Below are 25,626 nucleotides of genomic sequence, written 5' to 3' on the forward strand. Positions count from 1 at the left end.
TCAAAGATAAAAGTGTATTTTTATTCCCTCTCATCACACTTCAAAGTTTTTTGTCTTGATTCAAGCCAAGATGAGAATTGGATGCACTACAATACTTTTTTTTTCATTTTTGGAAATTATTCTTGGGAAATGGCTCTCTTGAAAAAGTTAGTTCTTGTAATCTTTTCTGCCCAGGTTTCAGACATCTTTTGAGAACTTTGGGTAAAAGTCTAGACTTTAGATTTACATTCTATTTAAATTTGACACATGAAAGGATTTTGCTTTTAATTAATTGGGGAGAAAGAAGAAGGAAAAAGAAAGAAAGAAAGAAAAGGAAAGAAAAAGAAACAGAGAGAAAGGTCACTTGGTAAATAGTCATTCATGTTTGTTTTTAAGGCTCTTAGATTAATAACATTGAACATCTTCAGTTAAAGAATGATTAACTGTTATTTGAAGTAATTGTATATGCTGGATTCCAGATCCTACTCCTCAGAGACAGGTTGTGAAGTAAATTTTACTCGTGGAGCGAATTAGAGATTGAATGACACACACTATTTTTCTTTATGCTTAATTGTTTGTCTTATTTCCATTGTCATTAGCCTCAGAAATTTCCAGAAATACTTAGATCATTCAGTTATTAAAAACATGCAAAATAAAGTCTGTCTTCAGTGACAGAAATTGCATTCATGTCTATATAGATGCAGCATTCTAGAACTTTCCCACTCACTTCACACTTTAGCCACACGTGTACAATGCCTCACCTCCTTTTGTGACTTCTGTCAGATGGACAACCTCAATATCTAATTGTTGGATATCTCCAAGTGAAAAAGAAGGAAAACAGGTAACCACCACCCACATAAAGAATATTGGCTTAACACTTAAATTATTTCATGTGTTCATACCAGTCCTTTGGACTCATTTTCTTGTCTCATCACTTGTAAGGCTGTTATGAATGAATGTGAGCTCTACTATGCGTGGTCCTGCAAGAAATAAAACTTGCCAGAGTATTAGGCCATGGTTATAATTCATGTCGTGTATTACTTGATACTCAAAGGAATCTACGCATGCATATGCATGCTCACACAATAGACTAATTTGGGAGAGATGTCCCCTAATGAAAACTGCATGGCCCGAGAGTGAGAAGTGCAGCTCTGAGCCCCAACCCCCCTCTTTCCAGCCCTGGGACTTCCAGGACCTCAGTTGCCTTTTCTGGTTCTAACTTTCTCGACCTTAAAATGTGACTGATTGTGGCTTTGGGGCCTGAGTGTCAAATTAATACATCATTAAAGGAGCTTTATAAATAGAGAGAGAACACTCAATGATCAGTTTAATAATTAAAGGGGAAATGACAAATATTAATTAAACCTAAGGAGATAAGAATTAAAGTTTAACCGTAACAACAAATTGTACCCTCCATTTATAGTCTTTTATCAATCTACTTGGCCAGCATCTTTTTGAGGGGCTATGATATGTGAAGTGTCCCCAAGAGACACGGTGACCAAGACAGGTGAGGCAGAGCTCTCGGAGCTCTGAGATAGAATACACGGGACATGGCAGAGTTGGGGTGAGGGAGCTGTGTTCAGTGGCATTCAGACCAGAAGGGGGTACCGAGATGCAGAGTTGGATGGGGACCGTATGAGGTAAGGGCCTTAAAAACGACATCCCAGAAGATGTACCATTTGGGCTAAGGCCTGAGCAGCGACAGTGAACCAGGCGGATGAATGAAGACCCGAGAATCCTCCCGGCAGAGGGAACAGTGTAGGCATGCTGTTCGAGGGAGCACAGATTCAGATTCTGAGTTCTGGGTTTTCTCTTTTTATTCTTTCCCGCTCTGTGTTTATCGGTGTCACATGGGACTGTTAGGGTGTCCTCCTTTGAGGTCTGTCTGGTGCCACGGCTTGGGAGTGAGACCGCCAGCCTTGAAAATCTGACCCTTGTGTGGCTCCTTCAGACTCTTAATCCCTGAGCCTCTGGGGGGCCAGCGTCTCTGAGGGGTCACCATCTTCTCCCAGGAACAAAAGGGAAGGACACTGGTACACTGTTCCCACTGGGGACACAGAGAAAAGGAATAACTTGTGTCGGGGCTTTGAGTCAAGGGAGAGGGGAGGAGAAATGGGATGGCCTCTTGCCTTCCTCCTCAGGCCCCAGAACTTGGAGGAGGAGACACACCCTCTGCTCTCCATAAATCATGTCCCACACTCTTCCCTCCAGTTTAAAGCAGCAGTGCAGGTCCCTGTGTCAGGGACAGGTGAGTGTCTCATCAGCTGGCTCCTTTGCTCCCTTCCATGTCGACCTTGGACCAGGGCAGGGCATCTCATTGGAGAAGGCGCCTGAGGGAAGTCATCCTCTTTTCTGGAACTTACTGGGGGTCTCCATGCACTTGGGCTAAAGCAGGCTGCTGACCTGCACGGGCTCGGACAGGCCTCCGTGGAAAGGACATGAAACTGCGTTCAAGGGAGGAGCTTGCAGCCTCCGTTCCCAGAGCTGGAGAGACGTCCGCTCAGACTCCTGCTTTCTGGATGGAATTCTGAGCGACTCTTGTAAAAGTGCCAGGCTCTGTGCGTGGACGCTGGAAACCAGATTCTCATGCACGTGCCAGACCCCAGTTCCGAAGATCCAGCAGAGCCCAGCTCTGCCCGCAGCTGTCCAACCGCCGCATACGTTTTGATCAAGGAAAACAGCCTACAGGAAAAATCAACACGGCCTTAAAAGCACTGAGCTAAAAACACAGTTCCCCCTGTGACCTTGTGCTCTTATGTTCTGATGTGGGTATTATCTGCTCATCAAAACTAAGAATACAAGAATTACAGTTCAACTGAAACAACACATTAGACCCTCCATTTATACTCTTTTATCAACCTACTTGACCCGCACTTTTTGGAGGGGCTATGACACTTCAAGCGTCCCTCGAGAGACACAGGGTGACCACGACAGGTGCGGTGGGGCTCTGAAATAGGACACACAGGACACGATAAAGAGCCGGGATGATTTTAGGCCGTGCTGAGTGGCGTTCACAGGAGAAGGGAGATTCCGAGATACAGATTTTCCCTGGAGGCAGGATTTATGTTACTATTCATTAGGAGTGGGGAAGGCAGGCAGGGAGAGAGAACTTGGGTGAAGGCGAACTGGTTAGGAAAAAATAATCTGGCTATTTATTTGTAGTTTATTGAGGCAAAGGGACCTTTAAAAGACTTTGACAAGAGTGGCTGAAGTTTCTTCAAAGATTAACTGGCATTCCTTAAAGAGGCTTTCGTGTTCTTTTATACAGGTGTCTGAAAAACTCCAAACCGGGCGTCCATTAGGATTCTCTGCTGGGCTGTAGGTTTCCTTAAGACACACAGCTGACATCAGGGACTCTTCTCTCTCTCTCTCTCTCTCCCCCCTCCCTCTCACTTTCTCTCCTTCCCTCCCTCCCTCCTTCCCCAGCCCTCCCTCCCTCCGCCCAGTCTCTTCCAACCTCCTTCTCTCTCTCCAGTTCCTTCAGGTGAATCCTACTCAAACTTGTCCCGACTCGTTTCTGACTGACAGGGAACGGTGAGAGTCGTATTCATTCTGCGGGAACCCACCCACACCTACCTTTCCCAGGGCGACCTGCAGGGACGGCTCCTTCCTCTGCCCGGACAGAGCGCACCCCCAGCCAGGAGCCAGCCTCCTCGCCAGGCAGGTAGGAGCAGAGAGCTGGAGCCGGCGGGGCGTGTGGGAGATATTTCGGAAATGCTTCCTTCTCAAGGTAAAAGGCGAAAGTGTGATTCTTCTCAAACTCACTGAAATCATTCAGGACGTTCCAGCTTATCCGGGGGGGTTTACAAGTGCTGTTTGCATGTGGAAAACGGGTTTTTTACTTAATGATGGGGCAGGGAAAAGAAGTGCTTTATTCTTGCCTGTGAAACACTATCCAGATGTTGTCTCAGTGTGTGTGTGTGTGTGTGTGTGTGTGTGTGTGTGTGTTGGGGGGGTGGTACGTGATCTCCATCAGGGACCAGGGGACTCCGACTTCCCCGTCCCAGTGCGTCTCCCTCGGCTGTCGGGGAGAGTCTGCTCCTGGTTGTCTGGTTCTCCGTGTCTGCCCCTGCGCTGCTCTGTCCTTGGGTGGCAGAGAAATCAGTTTAGGTTGCCGTAGGGTGAAACCTCACTGGAGTATTTAAAATTCTGCTACCTAGCCTTAGGAGAAAAAGTTATGTAAGTTTTCCACGCGCGGTATACGGAATGTAAACAGTTCTGACTTGGAGGACACCGGGAGCTTGTTCAGGCCCCTGCATAATACGCTTTCTAATCTGTGTGTAATTTCGTGTGTGTTCAGACCGGTCTCAGCTAATAAATGTCACGCCGGGTAAAATTTCTACATCGCTCCTGCGAAACGAGTTTTTTTTTTTAATCTCCTCCCTGCACTTCCGCGTCTAGCTGCCTGTAGGAAAGAAGAATTCGTTGTTCAATGGATGTTTCTTGACCTCACAATCACTTCAAGTCACAGGTTCAGAAACTTAGAACAAATGCAATATTTAACTTGGGAAAGTTAGAGACCAAAGTTTGTCCCACTCAATCCGAATGCTAAGATTTATTTCTTCTTATCAGAAAGTACCTTAATCTTAATTTTTTTTTATTGACCTAAAGGAAGGACTTTGAAAAAACATTACAAGTGATTCTTAAGGTTCTTTTCCTGAAAACCGAAAATCACATTCACACAATCAGCTCTTTCCCCAGATCCTGTCCCAATTCGTCGACTCTGGTAAATGTTTAAACAAATATGTAATGATCAACAACAGCCTTGGGTGAAAGCGTCTCTCAACTTAAAACTGTCTTAAGTATCAAAAGAAAAGCGTCTAATGCCTTTTTAAAATGCGGTCCTGTCGTGAAAACTAGGACTCGGAAGACTTCCATTCCGACAGCAAAGCACTCACCTCACACGCAGCTCCCTGGGGCCGCTCTTTCCTGGGCTTCATTTTTGTCGGGTTTCTTCCTTCCCTGGTTGTGAACACAATAAGGGGCTGCGAAGTGACCCAGAGGTCCCGCGGCAAGTCCTCACAAAAGGTTGGGAAGTGGAAGAGTTTAAACAAACTGCCGGGAGTCCTGTCTTGGAAATGCTCAGGAAACGACGGGGCTGCCATCTCTCCTCTGAGCTCGGCACACACCCCGTCCTTCGGGGGTTTTATAGAAATAGACCTCCTTGAATTTTGTGATTCTGGCTGCTTAAGGGAAACACATTTTGAAAAAGCCCTCCCTCCCTCTTACCAATCCTTCCTTCCTCAACAGTTGTGGTCATTTTATAGAAAGTGCTGTTTCCCCAGTTTGCCCCCTTCACACTTGTAACCGGTGCAGGCAGCCCTGCGTGGGGGGGCAGAGGGAGCGCGAGCCCCCTGCCTCCCCGCACCAGCAGCCCTGGCAGCCAACAACAGCAGGTCTGGGGCTTCGCACGCAGAGCTCAGCCCTCGCCTGCAAAAGGAACCTGGAAAGGCTGCTTGCTCCCTCCTGTCCTGGGGGGTGTGTGTGTAATTATACACCTGAATGACAATGACGTGCTTGCTGCAAGGAAAACCACCCATACGTGGCTTTAGGCAGTGAACAGAGGCAAACGTTTGGGGACTTAATCAGTAAATGTCAAGTACTTGAACTATTCTTTCCTGCCGCACCCCCCTCCTGGGCTCGAGACACGAGCGGCTGACTTCCTCGCACACATGGCGTCAGAGCCGAGAGGTGTGTGCGGATTGCCCGGTGGACCCTGCAGGGCCTCAGAGCCAACAGAAATGTCCACAGAAGGAGCCATAGCCCCGGACAGCTGCTGAGGACGGCCCCTGGGAATGACTGTTTAGGGCGTATAACCCTCCCTAATCATTTCCTTCAGGCTCTGGTTTATAAGTAATTCAGCTACTGTCTTTTCCCCATGACAGTTCAAGCACTTCCCACTGGAGTCAACTGGTATCTTCACATGTGTTGTTTTAATTCTTCTTTGAAGTAAAACGAACTCTACTCCAAAAACAGTCAGGGAGCTATGGCGAGACTAGTGTTACTTTCTGTGCTCGCAAAGGGGAGTGTGGCGCTTTGTAAGGGGAGAGCGCGGGGGCAGGTCAGGCAGAGGTCATTGGCCATCCTTCCCCTCCCCTCCCTCTGCCTTCCTCTCAGACAGTTCCCTGTGCCATGCGGGGGTTGGGCATGGGGTGGGCGGGGCGGCAGAGCTGGGGACCTGGATGGCAGGGCGGCGCCACGAACCAAGGCAGGTTCGCTTGCTCTGTGCCTCTCAAGGATGCTGCGCCACTGAAGGGCACAGATCTGACCCAACACACCTTGCTCTTGGATGCCGCTCAGGTAGCTTTCCCAGGGGCCAGTTCACAGACAGGGAGAGGACTTGAGGACAGAGGTGACAGAGCCCGGCGGTGGCACGTGCTCCCGCAGCACAGGCACAAAGGAAGCCTGTCCCTTACCCCCCCGCCCCCTTGGAAGGGCATGAGCGAGAAAACCACACATAATGGTAAAAGTAAAGTTCTGGAAAAGAAGTTTTATTTGATAAGTGTTACTTGGTTGAGATGGAACAGGAGAAAAAATGAGCAAACAGACACTCCTGATCAAAGACAAGGCGAGAAAGTAGTTATCTGAGAAATGTAGGCGCTCAGCAGAATGGTCTCTGGGTTCGTCTGTACTTGGGGTAACGCAGCTGGAATCCACACAGGCATTCTTCCCAGATCCCCAGGGCATTTCAGCCAAAAAAAAAATGGTGCTGCTGATTTCATAAGGTCAGGGCCAGTGACGCCTCTGTAGGCCTGTGTTTGCTTTCCTGAGGACCACGGCTTCACAGGTGAAGCAGCCAAGAAACCCATGGCCGCTGCAACCCAACGGGCCTCGGTGTTCACAGGCAGCCCAGCTCCGGAGTGCAGCCTGTGCTTCTAGACCAAAAAGTCTGGGCCCCTAAATTCTAGGTATTTTAGTCACGAGCCGAGATGAACCAGGGTAGCCTGATGATCACACCTACGGTGTAAGGAGACGAAGAAGCTGCTGATTTGGGGGGCAGAAACACACGTCGCAGGGAGCAATGACATGGGAGAGCATGTCTGTGCTACCTCAGGACAGAGAGCTTAGAGGAAACACCGGGACAAATCGGCAACAGGATAAGTTCTGTGTTGTCCCTCCCCATGTCCCCACAGCTCAAATTCAGAGCAATTTAGATGTGCAGGGTCTGCATCAAACTAGCTGCAGCTCTCCCGTTGGAGGATGCGCACCGGCCGCAAAGCTGATGGCCTCTTACCCGCCCCCCACCCCAGGGCTCCACGTTCAGGGAAGTGACATCCTGGGCCTGAGCCTGTCCCAGGGACGACGGATCCCATTAGTCCTCACAGTTAAGTGGGGTCATCTGAGGACAAAAGGGTGGGTCGGTGGAGGGACACGGCAGGCAGGGATCCGATTCTCAGGGGGCGTCGAGGCTCCGGGGAGCTGTGTTTGGGCTCCAGTCCACATCCTGTTTCAGTGGAAGTTGCCCTGGGTTCGCGCTGAAATTCTTGTGTGTCACCAGCACCAGAGGCTGATCAAGGTTTTATGGAGGTTGAAGATTATGCGATTTGGGGCCTCTCTTCAAAGGAAAACGAGCAAAAAATTAGGACTGTAAAATTAAGTACAGAGCTTCATACTTAGAAGCTTTGGAGGAGGCTGGTGTACACGGGGACCCAAGCAGTGTGAGTTCACTACCTTCACGGCTAAGTCCACTCAGTGCTGTGCACCATAAAGGCCCACACTTGTTTCTTGAAGGAACGACTGAATTAATTTATATACATTCTAGCTGCTTGCTGCTCTCTGAGTGATTCTGAGAAATGATAAGTGAATATGCTTATCCATATTGAATGACCAATGGGTAATATATCTGGAAAATTGATCTGGGAGATACCGAGAACATTTCTCATATCATTGGCATCTTGCCATGAAAGGTAGTTTTTTTCCTGAGTGAGGCTGAATTTTTCGGTCCTAACAACGCCCCAGAGTAAGATACTATGAAATCTGTTTTTCCTGCTGCTGGGAGGAGGTTTGCTAAAATGAATGGTACACTTTGAGCATTTGAAAAGCCCCAAGTTAAAACCCAAAGAACGAACACCGTGTTAGTTGTGAGCCTAGAACTTAAAAGGATATTAAATACACGAGGAATATGCTTCTCCTGTAACTCAGGGGTTTGCCCCAGGGAACTATCTGTGTGAATGACAAGAAATAGCCTCTTCTTCCTCAGTTTCCCCTAATACTCTTCCCAGGTCTGAGAGCAATGGAAAGTGTCCTTTCTCGGTAAGAATGCTTGCTAACTTCATGCCTACTGGGCCTCATATTGACTCAGTCGTGTTTACGTCTTCAAATATTTGCAGATTGCTATCTTGCTCCGTCGAGGTCCTGTTTGCCAAAGAACACAAGGCCCGCTCCCTGAATCTGGCTTTCTGACTTCCTGAGTTACCCTGGGCGTCTGCTTCTACCCCTTGAGCGTCCAGTGGAAGTTTGCCTTTTGCTTTGAAACACCACGTAGTTTGGCATTGTCTGCACTCTTCCTAAGGGCCACACCCCCACATACCTGCTAGGAGTCACAGAAAATGCAAGAGCCCTAGAGCACCTGACTCCTGTGTTTAGAATTGTCTGAATACTAAGGCATGAGGGCCCGCCCTGACTTCTTTATATTTTCACAAATCCAGGAGAAAAATGTGTGTGTAAATAGATCGTGAGCTTCATCACACACAGACACATACGTACATGTGAATGGCCACGTGGGGGTTCATTTAGCCAGAACATTCTTGATGAAACCGACTGTGCAGGTGTGGAGGGAATATTTTATTGTCAACAACATCACAATGCAATGGTGCTTTATTTTTAATCTTTTGCCCTGTGGAAGAAATTTGAAATCTGCAATTTTCATCTCAGGGTCATATTGAAGATTAAGGCCCCCCCCACCGCCCCCCTGCAAATCGCCCTCTAGACAGGGTTTTTAAAAAGCACTGTCATAGAGACATCGATGTTATCCTCGCTATTGAACAAAGGACCTCAGCATTAGGTCACGTGACCCGATTCTCAGCAATAGGCTGTGATAATCCCATTAAAAAACTCCCGGGGGTTCCAGCTTCTGGCCCCACCCCCCATGGGGCCCCTGTGGGCAAATGCATGACTGGCTTCCCCAGGCATGTCAAAGCTGCCTGGGGAAGGAGAGGGGAGGGGACAGTTCCAGTGGCAGTCCCTTAGAGGAGGGCCCTATGCTTCCTGTCTCGGAGGCCTGAGGGCAGGAGCCGTTCCCCCAGCCAGGGGGCAGGAGGGGAGTTCTGAAACTCGACCAAGTCTGACAGTGCAGCCTCCTCTCTTCTGGGAGGTTCTGTTGGACCCTCTCAAGGGTCCTTAAGAGGGTTTGGGGCCATTCTTGCTCTGCAAGGAGCAGGAAGGTCTGTACTCAGACAGGCTCGGGGAACCCGCTATCGTCACTGTCTGTGGTTCCCCCTTGGAACTTCACAGTCACCGTTACCTTATTAAAAGTTCTGCATCTAAGACATCCTTTAACCTTGAATTCTCGGTCTCACAACCATGTTGGACCACAGAATGGTCTCCCCTCCACCTACCTCCTTACAACGGCCACTCGGTCCTCTGGCTAGCATTTCATGCAACCCCACGGAGGACACTTTTGTAGACGATGACTGGTGTGGGTGACCAGATGTCATGTGCTCCGAGGAAGGACATGTGATGATGTCCACGCTCCACTTGGCTGTGAGCTGGCCTTTGTGCCCTAGCTACCCCTGCAGGTGACTGGCCAGCCTCTGGAATTGCGAAGTGGCCACAGACAGTTAGCTTCCCAAATTTATTTACTTTTTGTTCGTTTTTCCTTTAAATCTATCTTATTCCAAGAAAGGATTAAGTGAGTTTACAAAGACCTATCCAGATACTGGCTCACAAATATAATGCGCATTAAAAGTCACACAAATATAACGCAAATTAAAAGAAAGATAAGATTAGTTCTCAAAGAGGTAATTTGATAAAGATTATTGGCTTATATAATTTTTATCTATTTTCAAGAGTCACAAATGAAATGCACACAGACCAACAAGGGCAGAATCTTATTTGTGACTTCAGAATTGAATGCAGGTTTTAAATACGCTTCCTGTTTGAACCTGGAGTTGCAGGCGCTCCCCAGAATCTCCTTTTACAGGCAGCGCATATTATAGAAGACAGCCCCCGTTCTGCCTCTCAGGATTGGCTTGTCTTCTCTCCATCACTATGTGTATAATTTCATTGTCTGTAAGTGAGACTATAAACTTCTCCATCAGCTTAGCCTCACTTCTACCACCAGCACCAGGGACCAGCAATGTCCTGCCAGCCGGGGCTAGGAGCCTTCCGCAGACCTCCCTCGCCATCTCGGAGGCAGCTGGTTCATCCCACCTGGCTCTGCTTCACCATGGCCTGTCTATTCCTCTCTGTGCGCTACTGGGTTGCAAGCTCAGAGATTCTACCTGATTCTACCGCTTTGTTCCACAAGCCGGGCCCCAGCAATCCCGAAGGCAGTGCTTGTCAAATCAACATGCATTAACGAGAGGCACAATTTTTTATAGCTACATCTTCCACTGAATCATGACCTAATTCCATCCTAGCCTGCAAACACACAACATAGAACAACCCGTCTGAAGTGTTTTGAAAATTACGTGTATCTGAAAACTCCTAACGGGTGCATTTTGCTCCCTTGGTGAACGTTACGGAGTGATAGATTGGCTGCTAGGGTCGCTTACAAGAGGTGATCGAGGAGGGAGACATATTTTTATGAGTGAGAAGAAATGGGGCACCACGTAGCTACAGTATAGTGGTTGTGTAAACCCCATAGAGAGAAAATAGGAGACACGCAGAGGACTCTGGAAAGAAGGAAATTGAAATAAAACAGAAGTAAACGCTGAGCCTGCAGGGTTCGGTGTGGGCGCCCTGCACTCGAAGTTCGTTCCTGAGGAAGAAAACAAGGGGAAGGAAAGAGTGGGGGAACGGCTGCAGCCCTGGGGTGGGGGAGGGGGGTCCAGGGTGTGGCCCTTCCAGGGGCCGGGGAGGCCCCTCACGTCCGTCTCCCACGCACGCTCTGCTCAGACACGGTCTGCATTAGCATACCTGCGGCAGTAAATGTGTCTGGCTCTCAGTGTGTTTTACATTTTAAGTTGAGAATTTTCTAAGATTTGCCCATTTTAAAGGTGAAATATGATAGGACTAAGGCTCACAGGGGCCACTTTCCTGTGATGACAATCACACGCGTTTCATTCCGCCTGGGAGCAGCCTAAGCCAGCTCTCGGTGTTCCCCAGTCAAAGGCGGCACGGGGTATGCACAGCCACACAGAAAGTTTATAATTATGGATATTAACTTGTCTTCTCTAATATCCTGCAAACTTTCTCTACACTATGTTTTTGCACAGCCCTTTGTTTCGTTTTCAGGATCTGAAGGAAAAACACAGTCTATGACTTACTAGCCCCATGGTTGGTAGAAATGTATATTTAATGAGCTTTTTAATCAACTCTCATGAGAATTTGGATAGTTATCTTCTAACCCTCGGTAATTTCCAGAAGATAACGAGTAGAGAAGACGGGGCACGGATGGCAACAGAACAGGAGACAGAGTAAAAAACCAAATACTTCAGTGCCAGAGTGGCTCTGCTGTCAGGCGAACGTCAGGAGGGCGATGTGAGGTCTTCTTCACAGGGGGCTGGGGACAGCCAAGAGGGAGAGACCAGATCCATTCAGGACAGTCAGGAGAGGCCCGGGGCATCTGAGAGTACCTTGGAAAAGGGACAGGACTTCACAAGCCGTCCTGGGGAGGAGAAGCCGTCAGCGGTCAGGAGAACGCAGGCAGGAGGGTGTGGCAGCGGGACAAGCGCGGGAGCTGGGGTGCACAGAGGGGTTGAGTGTGCGGCCAGGACGGAGCGGCTGGCGGAGGGCAGGGCTGGGAGAAGGTCTGCAGCCACACGGCTGAGTGCCCACTGCAGGCCAGGTCTTTCTAGCTGCTCCTTCATCCACACGAAATCCCCTGCCCTGTAGGCTCTCTGGTTCAGAGATGAGGAAAGCCGGGTGCAGAGGCAATTAATTTGATGGCAGTCTCGGGCTTCCAAAGGGGTGAAGCGGGGCTTTGATGTCGGGTCGTTGGTCTCTGAAGGCCACACCCTTCTGTGTTGCGCCTTGGGAAGTGAGATGTAAGGGTAGGCTGCCTGGGGAGGAGTGTCTGGCGTTCACTGAAGGTTGTGGGTATTTTGGGTTCTGAGCTGCTCTTTAGACATCAGTCTGACCGTGTGGGCCTAGGCGCCTGTGGGGTTTGTATTTTCAGAGGCTGGGTCAAAGGGACGAAGAGATGTAGCAAAGCAGAGGCAGCCAGAAGGGAAAGGGACACACCGTGTGAGAAGCATTGAGACGGGAGAACCTCTGGGCTGGCACTGGGTTAGTGGGGACAGAAGGAAGCGAAGACAGATAGACAGGTGGGAGGTCCGGGATGTCGGCTTTTGGAGCCCAAGCTCCAGAGAAGGGACTGGACTTAGGAGAATAATCCGAGCTCCGTTTCGGGCAAGTCTGGGTCAGCTCGGTCGGTTCTGGGTGGTCCTGCAGGGGAGATGCCCCGGGGGGGGGGTGTGCTGAAACACAGATGAGCTGGGAAGGGATGGGATGACCCTCACGTCTTATCCAGGAATGGTTGTGAGGGTCAGAGGGAGGATGCCAAGAGGGAGCGTGAGGAGAGATAACAGGATGAGTGAAGGCCACAGAGGGACAGAGTTGTGGGGACGAGGGAGGGGAAAGAGGGGACGCCCACTGAGCAGAAAGAAAAATGAATCCTCGGAGAAGCAGAAGAGCCTTCTAACCCAGCCACAGCTGGCAGTGGGAGTTAGTTCTCTGAGCAAAAGGTGATTACCAAGGGGACCACCCTCCACTCACGAGTCGGGGGAGGGGAGAAGTGTGTTTGGGAGTAGGAGGGAAGAAGCCCTGGAGAGTCCAAAGGTGGCAACAGGAAAAGATGGTGTGGGGCCGGGGCAGGGGGGCGGGGGGGCTGGGAGCCCACTCACAACTCATTCTTCCAATGCAGAGTCCGAAGGATCAAGAGATTAGCGTTGGACCTAATCACTAATTAGGAGTCAGAGTCCCAGAGGCCTGGAGTAAGGCTCCTCCTAAGCCTGTTTGTCACCAATGTCCCTTTCCCTCTATTTCTTATTCTAAGTGTGGCTAATCCAGTCCTTCCTCCCTTAAAGCCAATCAAGTTATTCAGTAAATTAACAGTTACCATGATTTTAAAAGTATGTGCTCAGCAGGGAGGGGAGAGTACACGGGTTTCTGAAGGAATCTTCCAGCAACTCAGACCCCTTGGAAACAGGGTGCATACCTGGATTTTACAAGCTACCTCCTTCGGTGTTCTGAGTAGCTCTGGATGAACTACAAGCCCGTTCTTGAACGTGTTTCCACAAAACAGGGGGAGATAGCACAGTGTCCAAATTTGCTAATTACAGCGATGATTAAAGCAAGACTTTTTATTCTTTCATAAGCTCAGCAACCTTTTGAACACAAACACAGGATCTGACAAAGATAGCCTACAATGAGGGGTGAATGAACGGATGACGCTGGCTCCCTCGGAACAGTTCGTGGCTGCGGGCTTCGTGCTGACAGACTGAAGTTTGTTCTGCTGAGACTATTCTGCGGTTTCTTGGTGCTATACAGTGACTAAGTCAAACTTCAGCCCAACTGGAATGCTGCAGTATAGTGTTTCTGAAAAATATGGAGGTGGGCTATAAGAATTCAGCCTTCATTTTCTTAGCAAAATCACATAATTAATATTTTGGAAATTTCTGGATAAGAGAATATAAATATCTGATAAGAATTCTTGAAGCCCTACAGGGGGGAAAACAAAGGATGAAAGGGCAGTTAGGAAAAAGCTCCTGGCTGGTAATTTGGGGACCTGACCTTCCTGGATGTGATTTCCAGGTGTGCACACTGTTCACAGAGCACCCCGCATAGCCATAGCACCCTTGGGTGAGGCACACTGATGTGCTGAGCCTCAGGGTCTTAGCACACGGCGAGATGTGAGGAAAAAAATTCAGCAGAGGTGGGTCCTGTCTTTCTCCGCTGCAGGCCTCCGCCCTTGTCACCATCTCTCCCAACCCAAGGTGAACACGGGCCTGTCCTTAAGGCAGCCGCTGGGGAGGACACAAAAGGGTCAGACTTCGAAGCGAAAGTAGTGGGTCAGGCTCACTCACAGGTGGGGTGCGCCTCCTGCAAGTCACCCGACGTCTTAGTTTCTCATCTGTGAACTTGGAGAAATTCCACTGGCAGGGACACCAGGAGGTGGAATGAAATGACTTCAGTGATGGGGAAGCCGGTTCTGTCTTGTACGAACCCATAGGGAACAAGGATTCTCAAAATGACCAAAAATGATTCAACTTTCTCTTTTCATAAAGTTTCCTTAAAAACCCCACAACTTTATAAAGGAACACAGAATTCCACAATCTAAGTCACCACCCTTACAAAAATGTTAAAGTAACTTTTAATTTTTTTTTAACTTATAAAAGGGACTATGCCGCTGTAGCTAGCGACTCAAACTTCGATGAACAACAGTTTGGCCTGGGAGCGCTCATTTCCTGGGTTTGCCTCTAGAAATGTCTGCCGTCCTCCATGTAAACTGAATCAGGCATTAACCTTGTAATTATTTTGGGGGGGTCCTCCATTCCTTCCCGTTAAAAACACGTAGGAACCTTGCAGTGGTAACTTTCTCCCCGCTTTTATAAGGCGGGGAGAGTGACAAAGAGAAAGACTATGAACTTGGCATACAAGTGAACCATGCTCTGGAATTCGGGTGGGTCTAGGAAAAAGTACAGACTCCACTGGAAAACATATAAGGGTGTGGGAGAAATCCCCGTAAACTATAAACTGAGTACATACTGTGCAGGCTGGTATGGAAAGAAACCGCAATGCTCTCTGAAATCAGAGAAGAGGGACAGAGGGCAAATTTGGCACCAGGTGTCCTGGGACTTGGGGATGTTGACAATTAGTAGCAGGCTTAACTGGATCTAAGGAACCTCATTAGCATAAGCATCTCCCTGGGCGTCCAGGAGCTGCGTGTTGGGAGACCTGCTGCCGGCCAAGGTTCCCCATCCCTTGACCTCAGTTACCCACACTCCCCTCCCTCCTCCCTGTTGTTCTGGGTTCGTCCCCACCTCGCTGCCTTTGCCTGTGTGGTCTCTTTCCTGGAAGCCTCCCTTTCTTTCCTTTCCCTTTCAGAGTCTCATTATCCGCCCTCAAGCCCCCTGGAGGCTTGTCAGGCTCAGCTTTCCCTACCCCGCCCCCCGGCCCCCAGCCTGACCACTTCCTCACTTCCTGAATTCCATTTCTCCAGGCTGAACCAAACCCATTGCATGTCTGTGACACGAAGAACTTATCTACTGTGCCTCCAAGTGAACAGGTATTCATCGCCGATGCCACCTCCCTCCCTGATCAGATGACAAGCCCCTGGGCAGCTGAGGGCCTGTGGCATGTGGCTGAGTGAGAACTAGCCATCCTTTGCCGTGTCCTGTTTTGCACTCTGAGTCGGTACTTCCGACTCACTGTTTAGATTCCCCGTCGAACGCAAGGCGAGCTTTCTTATCTCCCTTCTCCAAAAGAGGGCACTGAAAACCAGGGAGGCAAAATCACGTGTCCCAAGTCACCGGCCCGGTTACCTTAGGTGGATCTCAATACCAGCTTTCTGACGTTTCAGGAACTTGCCCCACAGCTGTGACCAGAAGAGCTGAGATTTGAACCCAGACCTCTGTGTCTGGCCCCAACCATTACTTTCTACTATAACACAGCGCTTCCCTTCCCTGTTGCCAAAGTGCTCAAGATGAAGTTGAGCGTGGGATAGTATTAGATGAATATGCAGTGATTCATCCCATTTTGTCAAAACCAAGAGAATAGGACAAGAAGCAGAAAAACCTAACCAGGGCAGCGATACTTTCTCTCCCCTCTCTCTACCTAAAGTCTTAGTATGTTTAAAAATCACCATATATGCATAGGTATTATTTCTCAATATTTTATTTTTATTTTTAGAGCAATTTTAGGTTTGCACCAAAATTGATGGGAAGGTACAGGGATTTCCAGAGATTCCCCTGACCTGCCTCCCAGGTACAGCCTCTTCCATTCTCAACATCACACACCAGAGTGGGACATCTTTTTTTTTTTTACCAATAATGAATCTGCACGGACATGTTATAATCACCCAGAGCCCATAGTTTACATTCGGGTTCCCTCCTGGTGCTGCATATTTTATGAGATTGGACAACTGTACAGTGACGTGTATCCACCAATACAGTATTGTACCGAGTAGTCCATGGCCCTAACACTCCTCTGTGCTTTCCTTATTCATCCCTCCCTCCAGCTCTGGCAACCACGAACTTTTTCTGTGCCCCCAGTTTTGTCTTTTCCAGAACGTTGGATAGCTGGAATTGTACAGTCAGTAGCCCTTTCAGATTGGCTTCTTCTGCCTAGTGATAGGTGTTGATATTTCCTCTGTGTCTTTTCATGACCTAATGGCCCATTCTTCCCGTGTATTTATGACAGGACCAAGACAGCCCTCAATCCCCCCTCCTCTGTTTTGTGGAAATAGGTTATAAAAGTTTATATGCATGTTCATGTTCAAGTGTGTAAGTATGTGTTTCACCTGGGTCACATATAATTCCACATGTGCCGCACGCATCATAAACTTTTTAAATGTGGCGGGTATGTCCAATAGCCAAAGATATCTCTGTGCGGCAGGCCTGCTCCCAGCCACAGAGCCAGGCCTCTGGGCACCAGAAAGCATCGGGGGTCTAAGCTGAAGGAACCTTTTCTTCCCCAGTCCTCTTAGTGGCAAAGACCACCCAGGGGAGCGTGAGACTCCCTTGAGATTTTTTAGCACGCATAGGAGCTTGTCCTTCAGCCACCCTTGGGGCTCCTCCCCAGGACTGGGTGGAATTGAACGAGGAAAAGATGAAGCAAAACTCAGGGGAAGCAATACAGCTGAAGGGTCTCACAGTTGGGAAACAGAGAGAAGAGGCCTGAGTGGAAAGAAACAGGCAATCAGTTAACACGTGCAAGAATAGGAAAGGCGTAGGTGCACCCTTTCCCTAAACTATGGACACTTCTTCCATGACCTCTCTCATCTGAGGGGCGACCCTTCAAGAAAAATCCTTGGGGAACTGAGCTGAGCGGCGTTTTAGTTGTTTTCTAATCGAAAGCGGTGAGCCTGGGCACTATGCTACTGGCGCCATATGAGGCACCAAGCCCTGCCGGGCAGGGTCGGCGCAATTCCGTGCAGGTGGCCCGCATCCTGGGCAGAGGTCGCAGGAAGAGAGGTCTGTAGAAACGCAGGAGCAGGCCGTTGGAAGCAGGGTGCAGGAGGTCCACCCGAAGGCCTGAGAGGTTTCTAGGCTGTTGCCATTCCTTTGTCTGTTTTTATTTTCCAGGGTTAGAGTCAGAGGGTTAGGATTAAGGTTAAGGGTTACAGTTTCAGGGTAGGGGTTAGAACAAAGGTTAAATTCTGGGGTCTAGTTTAGTGTTAGGCTCAGGGTTAGTACTGTGGGTTTGGATTAGGGTTAGTATTACTTTTAGAGTTAGGATTGAGTTAGGTTTAGGGTTAGAGATAGGTTTGGGTTAGGGTTAGAGTTTGGGGTCTGTGGTTTTTTTAATGAATTTTACTGGGGTAGCATTGTTTAGTAACATTATATAAGTTTCAGGTACACAATTGTATATGTTACATTGGGTGCTTGCCACCCAACGTCCAGTCCCCTCCCATCCCCATGTTTGACCCCCTCGACACTCTCCGTCATCCCTTCAGCCCCTTCCCTTCTGGTAACCGCCAAACTGTTGTCTGTGTCTGAGAGTCTGTCTGTTTGTTGCTCTCTGTTTTATATCCCACATGAGTGAAATCATATGGCTCTTGTCCTTTTCTGTCTGACTTCTTTCATTTAGCGTGATACCGCTATGAACCTACACCAACCATTTGCTTCTAATGATTACCCACCACGAGGGGCTGCTTAGCAGCCTGGTGTTTTGGGAACAAAACACAAAGCCTGTGGCCTAGCATGGACCCAGCCAGGCCATGACACACTGTGTGAGGACCACGACAGCTCTGAGAACTACTGCAGCGTGGGGTCTGTCAGATGGTCGCCTCTGGAGAGAATGTGAGCGGCAAAGAACTCCTGGGTCCCCAGGGACCTTGGAAGAAGGACGACAAGTTGTGCTACCTCCTAGGCCTGAGGGTGGTTCTGCATAGCAGTGTTTGTTGCCAAATAGCCGGTAAAAACCTGGGGTTATATCAGGTATGAATACCGTTTGACGCGAGGAGGCTGCCTTCCACCCATAAAAGCCCAAGTGCCGTGCTGCAGGCCCTGGAGGCTCGGGCAGCTCTGTCCTCGGAGGTGGGTGAGGGATGCTGGCGTGCCCAGCTCTGCCTCCGAGGGTGGAGGGCGTGTTCTTGCCCACTTTCTCAGCTGTCAGTCACGTAAGCACTGGCCTATAGGTGTGGGCCCACACACGCCCTCCCAACAGCCCAGGCTTCCTCCTTTAGAGGCCAAGCCCCTTCCTCATTTAGAGCCTCATCTCTGGGCTCTTCAGCTGGGCTCTTCAGCTGGGCTGGACCGCAACACCTGGATTTGAGGTAAGACCCCCAGAGTGTTGGCCACTGACCAACTAGGAAAGGGAGCACAAACCACCCAAACCTCAAAGGGCCTGCGGCTTTCTAGAAGGTTCAGCCAAAGAGATTCATTTTGATCTCAGGCATAACCTCTTCCCTGCTCTTCACTCTTCTTATTTTCAATGAATGGATATTGTACTGATTTGAAGAAAACTCGTACTTGTGAAACTGCTTAAAAATCATCAAGCAGTACTCAGTGAGACTGCAGATAAAATATGGTGCTAAGTTTGTAAGGAGAACAGGTGATTAGCACTTGTACCCTAACTGGAAGGACTGAAACCTCAGTTTATTTGCATAAGCAAAGCTTTGGGTATAAAACCAGTCACAATGCCTCAAACAAACTTCTAAAAATAGCCATTATCTGTTCATTCAGATTAAATTTACAAATAAATAACTTGTTGAATTAGTGCAGAGTGATGAGTCTTACTGCTCTCCATGACAAGCTGTATAAAAGTTCACTCTGAAAAAGCACGGATACTTGGGCTTATTTCCTCCAAGATTTTGTATAGTGTCACCCACAAATCTCATTGCATGTGAGAAGTGATACGATCCTTAAATTGTTCAAGGACAGCAGGTGGCTGTTAAATTTTCCTGACTTTCCGCCAACCACACTTTATCTTAGGGTTTCAGCATCTACCCAAGTCCCGATTAACTCTTACAATTTTTGAGAGTGATAAAAGAGATACGACTTATATTGCTCTAAATTGATCTTAGCTCTGTGAGGTGAGGCATATTTGCTTAAGTATTTAATATTCCTATCTACAATCATAATACTTGAAAAACTCTCCTTCCTCCCTCCCTCTCTCCCTCCCATACATTCTTTCTTTCTTCTTTTTTTATGTGCTTTAACCAGCACCTCTCCCTTTTCTCCAAAAATCCACAAAGCAACTTCCCCAGCTTGTAAATAGGAGAACCTACTAATCTCTAATCATTCTAGCTGATCTGTTTCAATGTTCTATCAATGACCTGTCAATTACCCTATTCAATTACCCAGGACACTTGAGATTGCTGCCACCAAAATTTACGTTGTGCATTTTCACAGGACAATGTATTTTAAAACCAGGATGGTCATAAAACTAAGGACTTTGTGCACACCAACCTAACGGAGTTGCATTATCTCTCAGCTGAGTTTTGAACATCGACAGTTAAACATTCGATGTAAATGTTAAAGGATAAATTAACTTTCAAAACTTCACGTGCTCGTTCACCATGGGCCATGATGGAACAGAACTTTGAGGTCATTTTGTCCAACCCTCTCATTTTACAGATGAGGAAAACAGGACTAATTGATACCTAGTGATGCTAAATTACAGCTCTTCTAAAACTAGACAGCAGAGTTAGTAGGCTTCTTAACGTGCCCAACAGCTACACAGACTCCATGAGCTGATGAGTGTGCTGTGACCTTGAGCGTTTATATTCTGTGGTTTTCAAGTGTTGATGTTTCTAATGTGGCATTTGTGATCCCCAGTCCCGGTCACCTACTACCCTGGAGGCCTTGCCAATCCCCAGCTCTGGGCAGCCCACCTTGCTCCAGCAGGGTTCCCAGCCTTGGCAAAGTGAGGACAGGTGTCCCCGAAGGTACCAGCTCATATCTGGGAGCCTGTGAAAAGCCCTCGAAGCTGGTTAAACTCCTTTCTTCATTTCGTATTGCCTCCCCTACATGCTTCTCCAGCCCTAACTCAGGTTTGTTTCACATCCGTCAGCCTCCTTCCTCTTACACCAAAGACCATCACTTCCTGGACTGAGCACAGTTTCTGGAGTTTCATCCTCTACTGCTCAAAGTTTCCCCACAACTTTTTTTCTCTTTCTTCTCCTTCCCCACAACGGGAACGCAAGCTTCATGACAGCAAGCACTTTGATTGCACTGTCAAGTCCCTGGTGATTGGAACAGTCTGGGCGATAGTAGGTGTTCAATAAATATATGTGCAATAAACACATCTCTTCTCCTTCCCTCCTGTCTTACACAAACAGGTGTCACTTTCTTTTCAAGGACTCACCTCCCTGAGAGACTCATTGCCTCCTTGTCTACCCTCAGACCTTTGACTTCTACATCCTATCCCCTTTCTTGAAATCTTGCCTCCCTAGTTGTCCACTCTGATGAATTTACAGGCCTTTCAACCATCTGGCCGCTCTCTCTCCAGCTTCCTTGCTAGAACATCTTTTCTCCTTCTCTCTAAACATCTGCTCTCAGCTGCTCCCCTCTCTTGCTATTTTTCTATAATGTAAATTTCCTTGACTCATATTTGGTCAGCTTCTACTTCTTGTGCAGCAACTTCCAAATCTCCATTGCCACCCCCAAATTTACATCCTAGAAACAGGCACCTCAAAGCAGGCAGGCTCAGACTCAATGTCATCACAATGCCTTCAATACCCTCTGCTTTTCATTCCAGTCTCCCCGTCCATCAAATCCCCAAACCTAAGAGTTCTCTCATCTCCAGTGCCCCCATCACAACTTGACATCTAACAGGGGCAGGGATTCCACCTAGTGGTAAACCCAGGTGGAGATATTCCCATGTTCATGTGTGGCTTGGATGAATTCAGAAGCCTCCTAAGTTATCTTTCTATAGCTACTCTCCTTGTCTCAGTCTGATTAGCAGAGCCTGGCTTCTTCTTCCTGTTGAAAGATCACATATTCAGTCTTATTTCCAGGGCTGTTTAAAATCAATTGCTAGTCTAGCTTTCAATCCAGCCTCACATTAACTTTCTTGAGGTACCGCAGAGACTCTCAACCATGGATATACCTTAGGAGCAAATGGGGAGCTTTAAAAAAGTACCAAAACTCAGGCTCCTACTCATATATACCTCTCCTTGCCCCGACTGGCGATTCTGATTCAACTGGCCATAGCATTTGGATGTTTTATAGCCGCCCAGGTTTCTAACGTGCAGCCAGGGTTGAGGATCATTGACGTACGCTCTGACCCCGTCAAATGAGAGGACACAGGGAAGTACTTTACCACCACCCCATACTTTTGTGTGGGCAAATTCTCTTGCAAGCAATTGTCCTTCCCCTATTTCTTCTTCCCAAATTCTTGAAAACTTTTGTGATTCTTCCAGCTGGAGAGAACTGACTCTCCTCCTGGAATTCCTTAATATATTTCCATATATCGCATTTGTACATGTGAGCCGAGAAGACTGTTATATACAGAAATATAAAGTAGAACAAGACATGGTTCCTGCCTTTACATAGCGTACACTCTTGCAGAATGAGAGAAGGCATGAAGCAATGATTATCATTAAGTTTTATTCTAAAAAGTATAGACGTGTCCATGATACAGTGTTTAGATATGAGGGACTCTATCTGTTTAGTACATAACAGTTTGTGTATATGTCATCTCTTTTACTGGATGGTATATTTTTGAGGGCCAGGACCATGTACCATTCACCTTTGGGTCTTTCAAAGACCATGTCTTCCTTACAATAGTATTAAATGTTTGCTGAATAAGTGACTGAGTGAGTGAACGAATGGCATGTTGAAGATTTGTAGTCACTGGGGGAGAGTGGCCCTCCAGGGGACTAGAGCTGTAGGTCAGTGTCTGACCAGGGCTCAGAGGGTGTCTCACCAGAGGTCCAAGACCCATGTCATCCTTTGCAGTTCCAAGTTCTGTGTGAGTTTTATAATCTCCCCCATCATCGTTCCACATTTTGTAACTGGTAATAGGAATACCATGTGAGAAACTAGGCCCAATGACTCGTGATTGAAAGGTGGTAACAGGTCTGTTCAAAATAAACTTAGCCCCTTTTGTTTTAATAAACAAATCCTAGAGATCAAGTGGGGTGGTGTGATGTCTGATGGGAAAAACAACCGGGGGTGGGAGGATTAGGAGAAACATCAGCCTGCCCAGCAGAACCACGGGCTTCCCCTGTCCCTCCGCACTCTGCCATGACCTTCATGGTAAGCCGGTGAGCGTCTTACAGATGTTGCCAAGACAGCTGCTGAAATGGCAACAAATGAATGGAGACACATAGGACCAATGAGCCAGTGTCCATGTGAAAATAATGGTGTTTCTCCAGTGGGAACCTTTAATCTTTCCAGTAACTACAGGTATGATTAATCATTCTGCAAGAAAGAAACCATCCTTAGGAGCAAAAGCCATATCCAAACATTCACATGCTCTTTGAGGACATGAGTGAACCATAGCAGAAGAGTCAGAGACCCAATGAGAGGAGACGGCTGGTCCAGCTTCCAGGAGCGTCTGCATCAGGGCAGGTGAGAGGGAGTGCTCCTTGGCCCGAAGGGTCTCGACACCATGGAGACTCATTTCCCACAGAGGCGGAATGGTGCACAAGCATAAATCACCTCAAAGAAGCAATTTAGAAAGTGTCACCTGTAATGATATTTTAAAACCACTCACAGCTTTTAATTAATGGATGGATTCTTAGTCCACTTTTGATTCATTTGTTGACTCTTTTATAGAGTAATGAGTGTGAGTCATTAAACCTCTTTTTGAGCACACGCTATGGCGTATACACCAGGGATCACGTTGTTGTGGGTACAGAGATGAACGTGGCCCAACACCGGTCCTCGAAGAACTTTCCGTGTAGAAGGGAAACAGGTGCACTCGGTGAAAGTCAGGAGGCCGTGCTAGGGGTAGTGATGTTACACTTCAGTGAGAAGGGGGAGTTGGGGTCTTAAAAGGACCTGCTGTGGGAGGAGTTAGCTGTGGGAAGAACCAGAGGGGCACCGTGGGCTCCAGTACTAGGGCGGCCTTTCCAGGCAGGGGGCATCTTGGGAGGAAGGGAGAGTAGAAGGGTGGGGAGCAGTGTGCAGTGTGTGCAGAAGTGGAAGTGGCCCATCATCGCCGGAGCATGGACGATGGAGAGGGGAACCTCCAGAGACTGGACCAGAGTGGTAGCCAGGGGCCAGAGCTTGGACGACGGAGACACAGGGCAAATGGTTTAGACAGCATCGTGCAAAAAATAAAGAATGGTTTGAGGGAGGATGCAAGGAATGGACACAGACAAGTCCTCATTTTTGGAAGGTTATATTTGCATCTAGAGAGATTGGCTTTCAAAGGAAGTCAGATTAGAGAGGGGCCAAGAACAAACCAGGGATGCAGTGAGCAGTAGCCATGAAAGGGTGGAGGAGCAGGGAATGGAAGCAAGAACGATCTAGGAGATAACCCCGAAGATCACGTGCCTGCGGTCAAAATGGGAAGGGAAAGAGGCCAACTTCAGCATCTGGCTCGGGCAACCCCGGAACCACGCATAGAAATAAATAATACGGGAACAGGGGCAGGTTCAGGGTGAGGGCTGCTAACAGGGTGGCACGGTCCTGACTCACCGTCAGGAGCTCTGACTTGCAGGCATGATGCTGCCTGTGTCTGCATCAGTAAAAAGTCATGTCTGTTGTAAGACACTGATAGCTCATCGAGATACACTTCATACGCAGGTGCATTCTTTTAGAGACCCGGAAGATTCTAGACCTGGAAGATTCCAAGCTCTCTGTGCTTTCATTCATTCATTCATCCATTCATTCACTCACAAACATGAAGCCCCTGCGAGAACCTAGCCATTGGCACGTACAGATAAGATGTGCTAGCTCCCATTGCCATTAGAGGCCATGGGGCGCGATGGAGAAAGAGCTGGCTTTTGAGTCTGACAGACCAGGATTTCAATATTGTCACCACCACTGACTAGTTGTATAACCTTAGGCCAACTCACCTGAGTCTCCATTTATTTATTTATAAAAGGGTTTACCAGTCTCTCTGAAATGTATAGTTGAGTACATGAACTACCAACAAGGTGTTGGTTAGGTGTCCATTCCCAATGAATGGTAGTTGTGAATCTAACAATTGCTATTCAAGTTAGAGCTAGACAAGTGAACAAGAAATCCCACTACACGGAGATAAGTACTCTGGGAAACAGAAGCCTGGGGGGGAGGGCGCATACAGGGAAACACCTGCCCATAGCAATAGGGAGAGAAGCACCCACCTGGAGTGGCCAGTGTCTCAAAAGATAGACAGCAGGGAGCAGGTGAAGAGAAAGGAAGGACTCTCCAGCAGGTGGCTGGGCACGTGAAAAGGCATCAGGTCCGTCATTAGAGCACCCGTCCATTGGAGTCGTTGAGTCATTTGGCAGGTATGGCAGTGTGGGGTGCCAAGGTCAAAAGACAGGTAGGACGAGCTCCTGAAGGGTCTCACATGCCATGTTCACAAGGTTGGAAGCTGAGGCTTTGGCCTGTAGATAGTGGGGCCACTGAGCCGGGCAGCTGAGGCATGGTTTGGGGAGACCACTGAGGCTGTGTGGTGGGGAATGCTTCAGAGGGAGAGCAACTTGAGAGACGGACCTGCTGACGAGGCTGTTGTGGTCATTGAAGAGAGGACCTGCGTGTAAACCAAGGCGGGAGTGGTGTGAAGAGGGAGGTGGAGTCAAGGGACAGTGAGGGAAACTAGGGGTGTCCGGTAGCTTTAAGTGCCTGAGGGCCTGCAGAGGAGGGGAGGTGGCCTGGGCAGCAGATAACGAGTGCAGACCGTGGGCTGTCCCAGGAGAGACCCTGAGCCACTTTTTGACTGTTGGTTTGGCAGTGATGAGAGAGACCTGGGGTGGAGACCCAAGGTCTAGGCCTTCTCAAGTTTTTTTGGTGCTGTGCGGATGGGAACAGGAGTGTGTGTTCAGGGAGAAGAAAACAGTTTGGGGTATGGAGACTTGGAAAAAATACCATCAAAAGGACTGAAAGAAGAGGAGGTGTCTACAGTGGCATTGAAAAGGAGTCAGAAGAGTGAGGAGACTTTGGAGAGGACCGTAGCAACAGTCTGAAATACTATGAAGTGTCAAATAAGAGGAGGACTAAAATGTGCCCACCGGCTGTGCTGCGAGTGACTCTGATGGAATGCAGTGGCTGAGGACTTAGTGCTGTGGGCTGAAGGGGCACCACACAACCACCGGGGAAATGGAGGTGTAGTGGCATTTCTTTCCTCCTCAAAATTCTTCTCTACACTCGCTGATTCTGTTCCCCAAAGCTTGGCTCGTGCGTGGTGCAAGGCTCTTCTTAGCTGAACTCTTTGTTTTTT

General features: G+C 48.3%; 1 protein-coding gene and 1 long non-coding RNA gene across 2 annotated transcripts in view; one reads left to right on the plus strand and one right to left on the minus strand.

Moving 5' to 3' along the window:
• Positions 1-208: 208 nt before the first annotated feature.
• On the minus strand, positions 209-5,431 carry LOC118984823 (uncharacterized). Its single transcript, XR_005065994.1, has 5 exons — positions 4,878-5,431; positions 3,556-3,791; positions 3,161-3,306; positions 2,843-2,926; positions 209-2,661 (listed from the first exon to the last, which is right to left on the minus strand). It is a non-coding gene; the product is annotated as an uncharacterized LOC118984823 (long non-coding RNA).
• The window catches only part of KCNJ15 (potassium inwardly rectifying channel subfamily J member 15), a 45,538-nt gene continuing 23,481 nt past the window's right edge, over positions 3,570-25,626 (plus strand). The window contains exon 1 of the mRNA XM_037042961.1: positions 3,570-3,643. The gene's annotated coding sequence lies outside the window, so the exon portion shown is untranslated. The remainder of the gene's footprint in view (positions 3,644-25,626) is intronic.

This window comes from Sturnira hondurensis, unplaced genomic scaffold (genome assembly GCF_014824575.4).
Source record: "Sturnira hondurensis isolate 20B ecotype Veracruz unplaced genomic scaffold, ASM1482457v3 Scaffold0003874, whole genome shotgun sequence".
Taxonomy (NCBI): domain Eukaryota; kingdom Metazoa; phylum Chordata; class Mammalia; order Chiroptera; family Phyllostomidae; genus Sturnira; species Sturnira hondurensis.